This window comes from Apus apus, chromosome 15, assembly GCF_020740795.1.
Source record: "Apus apus isolate bApuApu2 chromosome 15, bApuApu2.pri.cur, whole genome shotgun sequence".
Taxonomy (NCBI): domain Eukaryota; kingdom Metazoa; phylum Chordata; class Aves; order Apodiformes; family Apodidae; genus Apus; species Apus apus.
The window spans coordinates 12,558,547-12,572,676 of record NC_067296.1 but is presented as its reverse complement, the minus strand read 5'-3'; the positions used below and the strand labels follow the sequence as shown (position 1 = coordinate 12,572,676).

The 14,130-nt window shown below is 45.8% G+C and overlaps 1 long non-coding RNA gene across 2 annotated transcripts; it reads left to right on the top strand.

Annotated features, from left to right (window-relative positions):
* Positions 1-294: 294 nt before the first annotated feature.
* Positions 295-13,527, top strand: LOC127390979 (uncharacterized). 2 transcript variants are annotated; one of them, XR_007890982.1, is made up of 4 exons: positions 295-371; positions 8,164-8,210; positions 9,278-9,411; positions 13,262-13,527. It is a non-coding gene; the product is annotated as an uncharacterized LOC127390979 (long non-coding RNA). The 2 variants fall into 2 exon arrangements; XR_007890983.1 differs by lacking the exon at positions 13,262-13,527 and adding an exon at positions 10,419-10,777.
* Positions 13,528-14,130: the final 603 nt, after the last annotated feature.

Here is a 14,130-nt window from a genome sequence, read left to right as displayed (position 1 = left end):
GGTCCCTTGGGGTTTATGGCTGGGGAGGGTGTGAGTCACCCAGCCCCGTGTCTGGCGGTGCCATGCACGGCTCCCGGGGCAGCCCGGCACCGCCGCAGCCTCCCGAGGCCTGGTGATTGCTGAGGCAGATTGTTTGCTTCTGCCACGTCCATGGCAATCCAGCAGAAGTTTACAAAGGGCTTGAGCTCAATCGTGAGCTTGTGAAAACACCAGTCAGGGCTCCCTGGCTTCGGGGTTCAAAGTCTGAAGTGTGCCCCATCGATTTGCACCTTTATTTCTTTCTTTTACGGCGGAGCCGCGGATGAGAGCCATTCCGCAGGGATTGCCCTGCCAAGGAAGCAGGATGAAAGCCCTGGAGCTAGAGGGAGTGGGTAGGACTTTTGCTTTTTAACCTTCAAAAGCCTTGGGTTCCTGGAGCCTGCCCAAGTACAGCCAATCCATACGACAGAGGCAGGGCTGGGTATAAGGCAGCCCCATCGCTGAGGCTGCAGGTCAGGGTCTGCTGGAGGGGGGATCACTTGTTCCCAGCAAGGATCTTTTATCTTACTTTGTACCAGAATAAACTCTGGGGTGAATTTAAAGATGTATTTGCCATCTGTAATGCCCCCATGCACAGGTGCTCATTTCATATTCATTACGGCTTTTCTTCTGGTTTATCCTTTAGAAATCAACTCAGCTCAATTAAAAAATGGTGCTGTAATTGTAGTGCAGCTGTTGCTGCACAACTGCTGCTGCAAAGCTGCATGAGTTCACACAGCAATAGCAGCCACATTCCCTGTGGACAGGAGACTTGGCCCCATCCATTGAACTTCCAATGCTTTAACATTTCACCCCACAGTGCACTCACCAGGATTGCAATGGAAAAACAATTATCACTCCACAGTTTCCTCTCCACCCCTTTACCTTTGTGTTTCTCCCTCAGTCTCACCTTTCTTCTGCTCCCTGCCCACGCACAGCCCTTGTGTTTTGCCACCAGTCCCTTTGCCATCCTGACATTTTCCTCTACACCTCTCCCTCTTCTCTGAGGAACATCTCTTCCCTGCCCAGCCTCCTTCTCGGCTCTCTCCCTCCCTGCTCAGCTGTTGCATCTAGCAGCAGGATGCATTTGGAAGGCAGCTTTTACTGAATAAACCATATAAATGAAGTCACTCAGCATCATATGTATCTCCTGCTGGTTCTCCCAGCAGGCTTCCAGATTAGGGGGAAAAAGAAAAAAAGAAAAAGAAAAGAAATCAAAAGGAGCCAGATGCTATGGGGATTGATTATTTCTGAATGATCCTAGGGATAAATAAAGTGTTTGGAAAGTTCTTAAAATACATCAAGATGCTGGGATCTAATTTGCAAAAAGCAGAGGGCAGGAATAAATATGGGTTCAGAGTTTCCAACCACCAGGAAATTATGTTAGGTGGGGTTTCCTCAAGGCCATATCAGGTGTGAAGGTCCAATGGGTGCCTACCACCCTCAGGCTGAAAAGTCTCCATGGATGTCTCCAGGTGAATAATTTTTGGGACTGGTGCCTGCAGGAACAGACTGCAGCACTTTCATTCTCTGTAGGGTCCCGTTCAAAGGACAGAAACATTCTCCTCAGAGCCTGATGGGGCTTGGCAGAAGCAGCTGCTTTACATCCTCTCTTAATCCACCCACACCCTCTCAACCTGGTTTAAATAAGTAGGTGGGCTTCTCCCAAGGCTTAAGCAGGGATGCATATGCTCCTGGGTGCAGGAGACACTTTGGAAATGGGGTCATGAAAGGATATGTCTGGGAGAAACTGCTTGGCAGCTGAAATCCAGGGCTGTGTGGCTGCCTGGGGCTTCCATGGGATGGAGCAGAGTGGTGGGGGGGAGCAAGGGGTCTTGCACAGGCTTTGGGGGAAGCCAGCCTGGGGGCTATGCTCTGAGCTGGCCATAGGGGCTGCACCCTGCACATCCCCATCAGGGCATCCCTGCCCCTGCTACCCCCACCATCCTGCTGCCAAGGACTGAGGGTCCCCCAGCAGGGTCTGGCTGGAGGGGCAGTGAATGCAAACCCAGGAGGGGCAGGACAATCCCTGCATACCCTTGGTGACACTGCAGACCCATCCCCTGCCCAGGCACAAGGACCACAGGGGCCAAGGCAGTGGGGAAAAAGGCAGGCGGATCCCAGCCCCAAGGACATGGGGTTGCTGGAGGAGATAAGCCCTGGGAAAGGTCATTAACCAGAGAGGTTAGTATTTATCCGGACTTAAGACAAAACTATAAGGAAAATACAGTAAAGCAACAAGGTAAATATTTCAAGTGGTGTTTCCATTAACTGCAAAATCCCTTTGCAGGTTTTCCTTGGTTTTGCTCTTGGACTCAAAGTCGTTGTTGCCTTCGGTGACTTTTCGGTTCTTATCTCAGTTCTAAATGTTAAACTCCTTGAGTCAACTGATTCTAATATTTTAGAATGTTGTTTCAGTGATTTATCAGAGCTACACGAGCCAAAGTGAGGTGTTATTTGTAAAAGTTTGTTTGAAGCACTTAAAGGAGAAAACCCATTTCTGAAAACATGAATGAGGTTATTTTTTAAAATAAAGACCTGTACGGGAAAGGACTTGAAATGAAAGAGTGTCATTTTTCTGAAGGAGTTTGACAATGAAAAGCTCTGAAATGAATCACCTTATGGCTCCAAAACAGTATTCCTGCAAGTCTTTCTAAGCTATTAATAAGTGTTAGCATTTCTACTGTATACGCTGTTGTGCAGGATGCATTTCTGCCATCACCACCTTCATTTATATGAGCCTTTTTTGTTGTGCTTTCATTTTTTATATATTTGCAAGCTATTTATTATTTGTTTATTTAAAGTAACTTCTCTGTGTTGCCTTTATATTTCTTGACTGCATTAAAAATACATATTTCAATAGTTTGTGTCTCTTAAGAGAAACTATCTTAATGAGAAAACATTCTATATTCACTCGTTTCTCTCCTAGTACCAACTTCTGCAGGTTTTACAGTCTCTATGCTTCCTCACCCTCTTTTGCAAAGGCTTTTTTTCCCTGTCATGTTTATGCAGGGTATAAAGCAGGTACTGATATTATTTGTTTACAGGGCACCTAACACATTTACAGCTTGGGTCCAGAGGTTCTCCCATAGTACAAGTAAGAGAAATGCAGGTTATTTTTAGTGCAAAATTCCCATATGGCTTTATAAGGGAGATATTTCTGGTGTGCAATATTTGCTTTTAATGATAAGGATTCCAGCTCTGATGATAAACCCTGAATCTTGCAATAAGTGCTGTTTCTTTTTTTTTTCCTTTTCCACTACTCCTGGAGTTGTGTTATTGTGCAATTACCTCCGCTTTTGTTTACTGTAATTTTTTTTAATACTTTATAGCTGCCAAAAATAACTTGAAATGGCAAACCTGATGGTTTTGACATTCAAAGGTATTGAGAAGTGGAAGGTCCTGAGGCTGAGCCACAGCATGAGGATCCTGCTCTGTGATCCAAGGAGTTTGGGTGCCCAGGGGAGGCTGTAAGATACCTGTAACACAGGCACATGGACACGGAAGGTGCCCAGATCAGGAGCAGGCAGCTACAGCTTCCCACAGCATCCCTACTCTGCACAGCAAACCCATTTAACCCCCCACAGGCATCTTCTGAGCCCTGGACAGCCCCGATGTGCTCCTGTCCCACTGTTCCCCCAGAGTGCCAGTGCAGGGACCCTGTGCTTGGTCACCTTTGCAGGGTGACCTGTCAAGAGCAGGGTCAGCTGCAGGTCAGCCCCAAAGAGAGAAAACAGCAATCGCCTCCTGGCTTATCAGTTCTTGGGGCGGGTGGAGAGACACCCATGGGGTGGGCGTGGGGACAGGGGCTTGCAAGGACAGGCCAGGAGGGTCACCCCGGGGTTACTGCCAAACAGCTGCTCTGATGGGGGAACCAGATTTCAAGGCAGATTAATTCCTTTTTGGTGCCTACCTCCGACGCTGTTATGGCTTTGATATAAAGCCAATATACAAGTACCTGCCCTGCTCAAAAAAAAGAGGTGCTTTTCCAGCCAGAATGATAGACATTTCCATGCCTGACGCAGGAGAGAGCAGAGCTTTGCTGATGCGCTGGACAACCCTAAACAAAGCTCTGAATCCTGCTGATATTTGCTCTCATGCACCTTGCAGCCTGAGTATATTTATATATTTAAGGCTTAAAAGAATGAAGCATTGGATCATGAGCTTAACATCAAGGCCACCAGCAGTTCCTTGACACCAATGAAATTATTCCCACGTGGAGCACCGAGCACATCACAGCCTGCTGGGTTGGGACACAGGCAGAGCCTTTCCCAAGCCCTGCTCAGAGACGTTTTGGGGCACATGGGCACAAATTCAGGAAAAACAACCCCATCACACAATGCCCTCTGAGCAGCAAACCCTATCACGGGTAGGGAAAAGCAGAAAACTTGATACCACCCAGAGCTGGGTGAAGCAGCTACCTCTAAACTGCAGCCAATGCTCAGCTTTGGGGGATTTCTCATTTTTTCTGGCTTCTGGTGTGATTTTCCCACCTCAGATGGTCTTCTGTCTGAGCCACACAGCAAAGTGTCTCCAAGCCACTTGCCTCTGCAGGCTGGGAAGCATTTTGAGACCTCCCCAGGTCCGTGTGGCCCTGGTGCAGGGCTGAGTTGCTGCTGCTGGGGCTGACTCTATTTTTCTTTAGCCCAGCTGATCCAATCTGGGAATAAAAACAGAGGGAAACAGATGGTCCATTGTACATGCTTCTCCTGCCCACACCAGCTTCCAAGAAACCTGTGCTGGGGCCAGCTCCTGCCTCTGATTTTCCATGTTTCAGGTTAAATGTTTGCATTAAGAGGAATTTGAGCAGGACAGCTTGTGCTCCTGAGGGTAGGGGAGGCACCTCGGTCACCTCATGCATTGGGATGGTTTTCCTGCTAGTCCTGAAGGAATTGGGTAGAGAAGAAGATCCCCGGGTCAAGAAGGAGTGTCCTGGAGCCAGGATCCCCAGGCATGCCTGCAGGTGTCCTTTTTGTCATCCCTGTTAATTGCTGGGTGGCATCTCAGATGCTACATCAGTAGGAAAATTCTGCAGTATGAAATGTTATTTGATATCAGTAGTTTTGTCTATTACAAATAAGGAAGGGTTTTTACACCTGCAAAGGAAGGCACTTCATGAAGATGTTTCCAAACTCTGTGTTACCATCTTCCTTTCCATTTTTATTGTACCGTATAATAATTTATTGACATGACAGCAGCTTCAGTATCAAACTCTGTTTCCACTTAAACCAGCTCCAAGGAAGTTTCTGTTTCACTTCTGCACTGGGAGCGATGGCTGTATCCAACACAGCAAACACCAGACACATGCAGCTGGTAGCTCCTAACCCTGCTCCCATTTCCTAGGCTTTCTTCCTACCTTAGGAGACAAGGAAAAGCAGAAGGCTGACCCCAAGTATGATGAATTCCTGCTGAGCTTTTTCCCATTAACTTCAGTAAGAGCTTAATCCCCTGCTTTTCAGAAGCTGGGTGGCTGGTGGGGATTTTTGATGGAGGCAAGGGAGAGAAGACAGGGTGTTAACATGTATTTCTGATTAATTACAGTGTTCTCAGGAATAAATGAATAATAGTACTGGTCAGAGCCAGGCATCACACGGGTCTCAGCCCTGCAGGGTAAATGGTGTCTGAATTGTGAGTAATGTTGACCTGGCAGAGGCCAGATAAGATACGGATTTTTCACGTCCAGGACTGGACAGAATTCCACATATTGATAACTAAATGCACCAAACTCCAGCCACGCTTAGCACGCAACTCTTCCTCACTCTCTGGAATAGTTTCCAGCCTGGCAAGATAGCAGAAGTGCCGAGCAGGGCAGCTAATTGGGTATGTGAACTATTAGCCAGGAGATTAAACGGCTTCAATAACTTCCAGCTTGGCTTCCTATCTGGAAAAAGAGTATCTTCTCCTGCTGACCTGGGCGAGAGCTGGAGGCCAAAATCTCACAGCCCTTGGGAAGGATTTCTGCAAGGACCCTGAGAGCTACCGACCCAAATCATGCTCCAGTGCCACCAGATAAAATAACACTTAAACAGGTCTTGGTGCCAAACTGTCCAAACAGCAGAGATCTGGAGAGGATGGTGTTGTTCCTGGGTGTATTTGTGGGCTGAACACTCACCATGCATGTTAAGCCAGCAACTTTTATAAATAGCTCCTAAATTTACCAATAGCTGTCAAAGCCATCTCACTGACCTACGTTAGAGCTGCCCAGAACAACTAGAAGCTCACACAGTTGTTTTCCAAAGCATATTGATCTGCCTAAAATCACCTGTGTTTGTTCTTCAGCATCTTGCAAACATGGAGATACCTCCTTGCTCTGAAAATACGCAGTAAGAATTCAGCAAAAAGAATAGTTTTACTTTCCTGGTTTTATTCCAGTGTATGTTTCTCATATCTATATCTCATATATGCATATTTAATACATTTTTCTATTATTGACTTGTTCAGATGTTTCTTAATGGAAAATGTTCAAAAATTCCAGTTTATGAGCTGTTTTTTGAAGGCAGGTGACTTTTTGACACTGATTTGGATTGAGAAATGGTTTGAGTACTTCAAGTTTCCTACAGAATGTAAACTCCTCCTTCCGGCCAGGTCTGGGAGTGAGGGATAATTTTCCTCCAACTCCAGGTTCTCCCACCTATTCAAAGAAAATTGATATATGTCATGATACACACTTGAATCTCTTGCATTTTTGCCAGGCTAAGTGGAAGAGAAATTGGTTCATCCTTTTTGATGTTGCTGGTGGAGATACTGAGAAATGAGCCATGTTTAACTATACCCTTCTATTAGGAATCTGCTAAAATTGGGGCAGAATGCAAGAAAGCATTTCTCTGGGAACAATTCCTAGCACACACGTGGTAGGAACTAGGTCTCCAGCAATTCTCCCTAATGATGTGGTTCCTATTTGCAGAAAGACACACTCAGGGGTGGGCAGAGTTAAACCAACCTTCGATATTTTAGCAAATAAGGCAACATTCAGTTGCCTTCTTACAAGATGCCAGAATGGCACCCTGCTTCTAAAAAGGTGACAAAAATACAAAACCAAGCAGAAACGTGGGGCCACCCCACTGTGCTGAGCTTTTCAGATCCCCCAGAGCTGCTTTGGTTTCCAAGACATGTCCTCATGGTGTTCATCTGCCCAAACCCGGAGAATTATAGGAGCTTTCCTATTACATTAACAGCTGTTACTACTTGGTGTTGGATGAGTGGGGCAGGGCACATCTCTCTCTTTCTGGACTTTGCAAACTCAGGAAGGTTGTGTCTATTTAGTATTAGATACTATCTCTTGCAAACATGACTTGGAAGCCTGTTTAAAATACCCCTGGGCTTTCCAGCCCAGTACAGCAGCGACACGCAGACCCACATCAAATGCTTCTTTTATGAATCACAAAATAGATGCTCTCCTGCTTATGAGGATGTGTAAACTGGGAGTTATGACTAAAACCAGCATTTGACCTCCTCGCATTCCCAGTTGGATGCATCCTGGCATGCCTCATTGAAGATGCCCGAGTTCTGCGCTTTGCCTTGTCACTCGGGAGATATGGCATACAGATGGAATGATCATATTGGCCTCCAAAGGAAAATATTTAACCCAGAGATGTCAATGGAATATAGAAATGATGGTTAAAATCCCAGAAGCCTGCCTTGTTTTTGTCTTTTTCCTTTCATCTAGCACTTTGGGTCATGCCATCACTTATATGCTTCAGCCCAAACAGGCAATTGCTGAGTTAAGAACCTGGAGTTCAAAGTGAACCATAAACCTTAGTCTATAAGATAAATCATACAAATTACTTTACAGAAATAAATAGAACATTTGGGAGAGAGGTTATCTTCTTGCCTTCAGTTTACATCTCTAATGACTGTAAGTTCATAAATGCATTCTGTCAAGAATATAAACATTGCTTTTATTATACCAAAGACAGATATTTATTGCCAACTTTTACAGTATGGCCAGCCAGCTTAGAGGAAAACCCTGGAATCTGGGCAAGAATGTAGAAACTTTGTGATTATTATTGTTATTAAGTTTGTGGGCATCTTTTTAAGCTCGATAAATGCTTCTCAGAAAAACCTCACCCCACGTGGGTTAAACTGCAGAGATTAGGTTTTTAACCAGTGGATGGGGCTGAGCTTTGCTAAATTTTTCTTGTGCAGGTGCTGCTGATGGGCAGAAAAAGATGTTTCCAGACAAACACACCCAGGTGGGATTTTTCTAAAACTTTTAACTCATTTTTCCTGCAGTTCTCAACCATGATATTACTGTAACTTTGTGGGCTGTGTTTTGGGGCACAGTCCTTGCTCTCCTGCCCCCACTGCCTGAGGATTTTCATTCAGATCAGGCTGTCACACAATCTTTTTTTCTATGACACATCATAATAGGGAGAAAAGAAGTTATTAGATTAATGAACAGCCTTTTGCTGAATGGGTGCTGGAGAGGTCAGGGCAATATGGAGCAAACCCCAAAGGGTGCTTGACTCCTGGATCCCAGCATGGAAATTGGTCTCAATTCCTTCCTTAAAAAGCCACCTCATCCTGCTCTGCCCAGACCAGATTATCGACCCCAGTGAAAAAATACCTTTCTCAGTTGTTCTTTGAAATGCTCCTCCTGAACAGCAGGGGAACAACTCCCATAGGTTTTAGCTCAGGTACCTTGACTGTAGTTCCTGATGTGCAGGAGATATGGGTAGATAACATTTTCCCTGCATGGGTCTGGGAGCACCAAGGTGCCAGGAGGCTGCCTGAGAACCTGGCCTCTCGTCCGTGCTCTGGTGTCAGGATAAGGCTCTCTGGGGAGAGGTTGGGATGTCAGAGACAAGAGGTCCTGCTCCTGTCTCGGGAAGTTGTGACATCCTGTGTTTTCATTGCTTGATGGACTCAGGGTGCTTCTGGAGAAACAAGAGACCAGATCCGGGTCCAAAAGGATAAGAGCAAAACCTCCCTGGGCCCCAGAAGCAGCTATGCAGGGCAGGCAAGAGCCATTTGGGCTCTGGTCCATCTCATCTCACTTTCTCCTCCAAAACAAGTCCCACTGAGCCCAAGCTAAGGTTAATTAGCAAAGCAAATGTGGGCACATTTCCATTCTCAGTGCCTGGGCTGTTTTACATAAGCCCACGGGTATTTCTCAGCTCGGCCAAATCAGCACCTCTCAGGGGCCCTCTTCTGTCCCAGCAAAAGCGCCTGTTTTGGAGCAAGAGCAGAGCAAAGACTCACAGCAAAAGCTTTATCTGCCGCGTATCGCTGGCCTGCATGTGTTCTGTGATTGCAACAGGCATGAATAAGGTATGAGAAGTTGGACACGATGTTGCATTTCCTGCTCGTGCATCTGTTGGATAAGCTGTTTGGAGCCGCCACCGCAGCCAGAGATTGTTTCTTCTCTACATCATGGCAGTCCCTGTGCCTCAGGTCGGTTGGGCTACGTTATGTCTGGTGAGGGAAGGAAGGGAAAGGGAAGAAAGAAGGGCACGTTGAAGACAAAAGGATTTAAGCCCGGACACGCCTGTCAGCACGTGTGTGACACATTCATGGGCTGGTGTGTCAGAAGCAAGGATGTAAAATCTGTGCCTCCCGTTGCGCTCAGCAAATCAAAGGCTGGAAGAAAGGAGGAATTCCTCTGCTCTGGCTACCCCTGCAGATCTTGCCCAAATGTTGCTGGTGTGCTGCTTCCCCATGGTGGTGGGGCTTGGGGGAGCTGTGGGGAAATCTGGGGTGCAGATCAGCTCCGGTGCCCCCCAGGTCCCTACTATAGGGTTGGGAGGATGGGAGGGCTCTGAGTAGCTCCTCAGTGCCAGTGAAAGCAAATTCGTCACCAGTCAGGAGAGATCTCCAGGCCTCTCTCCAAAACAGTGCCTGGCCAGGAAGTAGATGGCAGTGGAAGGGAGAGGAAGGACCATCACGGTTTGGGCACGGGTGAGATTTGGGGCAAAGAACGGGCAGGGATGGGAGGGGGCAGCAGGAGGCAATGGGCTCCATCTCCAGAACAGTGTCAGCAAGTGGTGGCAGCCCTGGTGTCCCCACATTCCCAGTGCCACCACACCCAGATCTCCTCTCCTGGCCCCATCAGAACATATTGGGGGTTGTCAGAACCCCTATATCTCTCCTTGCACATTTTTTGCGTTGCAAACAGGGGCTGCAACGCTGAGGAGAATCTCACCTCAGCCATATAAATCCAGAGGAACATTTAAAAACCTTCCTGATGGGGGGACAACTCTGCCCTCTCACAGCGATGCACCAGAGAGTGTTTTGATAAACTGATTGTCTCCACAGCTCAAGTGGATGGGGGTTTCTGGAGAAAGTCCAGGGATTTTCTGTTCCATTTGACATCTCCCACACAGACTCCTCCCTTTCTTTCCAAACAGAAGTGTTATTTTCCTGCTCTTCCCTTACCTTTTTTGTTTGTTTGTTTTCCAAAGGGAAACAAGACGTGGGATAGAAGGAACACAAACAAACAAACAAAAAGCCAAGAGAAATTATTTTTGCATTGAATCATGCAGGAAAAGGCACACTCCTTTCAGATGGAACCAAACAGCCAAGAAAATTCTGAGAAAAATGTGATTTAATGGGAAAACACATGGAACAAATGGATTTTGTTTCCTCAGAGATGTTTTGCAGAAAGGTCTGTGACTTCTCCAGCACCTCCAGCACCTCCTCCTGTGCTGTCTGCCTTGAGCATGGGGACCACTGGCATAGCCAGAGCCCAGTCCTCATCTCCATCCTCAAGATTGCCCTTCATGGAGAGCTAACCATGCTCTGTAAACAGTGTGTTAACCTTAGATTGATATAGGATTTGATTAATATTTCAATTTAAATGTTGTCTCCAGGCTCTTTATTTCTTGACAGCTCAGTTGGAAGCATCAGTAAATATTTTGCATTTTAGCAAAAATCTGAGAGCAAGAGCGTATTAATTATATCTCTGATGTAGTGTCCATGGTTCAACAAACCCTGTTCCTTGGGAGACCCAGACATCTCCAGCTTTTTCCCTGACAGTCCTCTCTGCTGCACTGGAGCCATCCTCTCAAGGGCTCTTTTCTCATTAGGAACTTTCCAGAGTGATGAATTAATTACAATTTGCACTAAAACCGGGGCATCGTAAGATGAGGTCTGTCATAATCATAGATGAATGAGGTATCTGGATGAACACAGTGAAAACTTCTCTTGGTTGAAGCCATTTATAACACACAAGAATGCCAGGATTAGACCCGTTGTAATAAACAGGCCAGAACAACAGTGATTAGGCATGAAATTGAACAATGGTAAATGTTTAAATACAATGGTTTATACAAGGAGTAGTGTAACAAAATATCTCCCAAGCATGTTACCTGCATGATAAATGAAAACTGAGCTTCAAATAATAATAACAATGTAAAACAATTTGTGAAGCCTTTCCTAAGCAGCACCCTGGTTAGATTCCAAAGAAAATACATGCAAAAAATATTCAAAATCCCATGCATTACATTGACTTTGGCCAGCTCCCAGCTCTTGGGTATAAAGCTTTCTCCTGAAGTTTTGCAAGTAAAACAAGTTCTTTGAATGAGGGCCTGATCCAGCCAGCTGCTGAGCACCCTCTCTTCTTGTGGAGGTCATTGACATCTATGGTTTGTAGGACAGATCTAATATGTAGGTCAAAAACTATAATCCAATCTTGAAATCCATCATATCAAACAGACAAAAAATGAAACTTCCAGGATCCACCCATTGGCTGTGTAATGGGTTCTGCTTTGTTTTTTTTAATGAAAAATATCAGAGATTTGGATGCTTAAGTCACTGCTGGAAACTTTCCTTGCATCCAAAAGACTGACCACGAGGCCCACGTAACTAGAGAGCTGCTCTCAAGGGTAGGGCCAAACCCTCCTTGCTCCACTCGTGGGAGAAGCCTGATGCTTGGAAGCTGCTTCTGGAAATGCTCCTGCACACGAGCAGCCCTTTTGCCCCGAGCACGGTGCAGGATTGGGCTCTGAGCCCTTAATCCCTGTGGTAAGAAGTGGAGCACTGCACACAAGATGTAGCAACAAAACAGATTTAGTTCAAGGTTAGTCTCCAGAACCCTTATCTGATCACTGACAGTAATTTATCACACAGAACCCATCATTAGTGTCAAGCTGTTTTATTACCCACTAACTTAACACTGTTTTACCAAGAGTCAAGTGTGATGTCACTCATGTTAAAGTAATTTACAGCTAATAGATATGAGGTAGGAGTCAATGTTGGCTTGCTGAGTTCCTTTCATACTCAGTGCTAGCTCCTTTCATTTTGCCCAGTAAGTAAATGAGAGAGCAAGGAGAAGCAGCAATAAAGAGGAAACCATCCACGCCCGTGTGCGCCCATGCACACACAGAGGAGCTTCAGAGTTTCCCTGTCTCTTTTCACTTCAAATACAAGAGTTCATATTCATGAACTCTGATATTGCAGACTTGAAATGGCCAGTAATTTAGGAGAGAATAACTAGTAATCTAGTTTGTGTGGTAAGAAATGTGTCATGCTTTGGTCATGTGGAAGCTCCAGCACATCAGCTTAGAGGAAATCCCTTCTGGAGTTACATCATGTACCCCCAGATCCTACAAAATCTGTCTCACCAAGGAAGAATAAGTTGATTTTCAGGGAGAAAATTCCCTTTGTTTGGAACATAAGAAGAAGTTAAAGAAACCTCAACAATGAGTTTTGTTACAAAAAATTGAGATGGTTACGGATGAACATTGTTTTGCTTCCCTGCCTTCCCCATCTCTCCAGCCAATTCTGTTCAGTCTTAAGGTCAAGCCCAGTGCAGGCTGTGTTTATAAGAGAATACATTTCCCATTTCCAAGCACTTGCAGTCTCCTCTAATGAATCCTCCTGCTGACATCTCCAGGATCCATATTCTTACCCCTCTGTACATTCAGAGATAATCCTGACTAATATGCATATATTCAAAGAGGTTTATTGTGGAGAATTGTACATTTGGGATAAGGGAAAGGACATCCTATATCAGTTCACCTCTCCCATTTTATACCCATTAAAAACATTTTTAATCTGTATCTGCTCATATTTCCCCTGGAAGTTCCTAAACTCTGGGCTATTTGTGTGTTGACTTCAAATGTGACCCTTCAAGACGCTGCAGAAAAAGCAGAGAAGGTCTCTAGGGATTAAATTTTAACAGTTCTTGGGATCTCGGGTAAATATCTTGCTCTGACAACACACCTGGACTGTAAATCATTGGAGCATCACTTTGTCAGCCCTGTCACTAACTGTCCTGGTCTGTAAATTCTGTTTGACCAAACAGCTCTTGGAAACACACGATTTCAATGGTGACCTCAGCTTCAACCCAGGACGCCGATTGTATGCAGATTGGCCAACGTCCCCTGAAAGGAAGACCCCAACATTTGGCCGTGGGAAGGGGCCAGCTGACCAGATGTGGGGCTGAAGGTTTGGAAAAGCTGGACAGTGACTAAACTGTACCTAGAGATTGTCTTGGATACAGTCAGATGGGATATAGACACTCATAATTCTCTTCCCTTCCATGGGGAACTGAATAAAGGCTTGCCAGGACTTCTGCTTCTGCGTATCTTTGCTCACTTAAAATTATTCCAGTGGTTCCTTGTAACACATGGCTTTGCTCAGCTTGTTTCTGTGAAATCTCAAGAGTGAGCAGGAGATTGCAAGTGGCTCATTGCCATGTCCTCCCCCAAATGCTGCTTTGGCCGTGGGACTGGTGGGTCTCCACTTTGCAAGGAGAAGGCAGCTGGGTAGGACCAGCTATGGTCTGTGCCCAAAACTCATGTGGTGCAAGATCAGAGTCTGACTTATTTTTGTGTTTACCATCCAGAGGAATAGGAAGAAGATCTTCCCTTCTCCCCAGCTCCAGAGTGTTCAACCATGAAAGCCACCATTTCCCTTGGACAGCTGGGGTGCCCAAAGGCAGAAAGAGGTGCTGTGCTCACAGAACTGCCTCTCTTCCTCTTCCTCTCCATACTGCCTTTTCAACTAATTGGAGCCATGTTTTCATGCTGAAGCAGATGAAAAATGCAGCCAGTGAGGGCTGGAAGGTTGCTGAGAAGGTGAAAAATGAGGCTAGGAGAGGTCAGAGCTGCAGCCAAAGAGATGGAGAGAAGTGGGAAGAGGAGTTTCAGGAGGTGGAGGAGAAGATTGGCT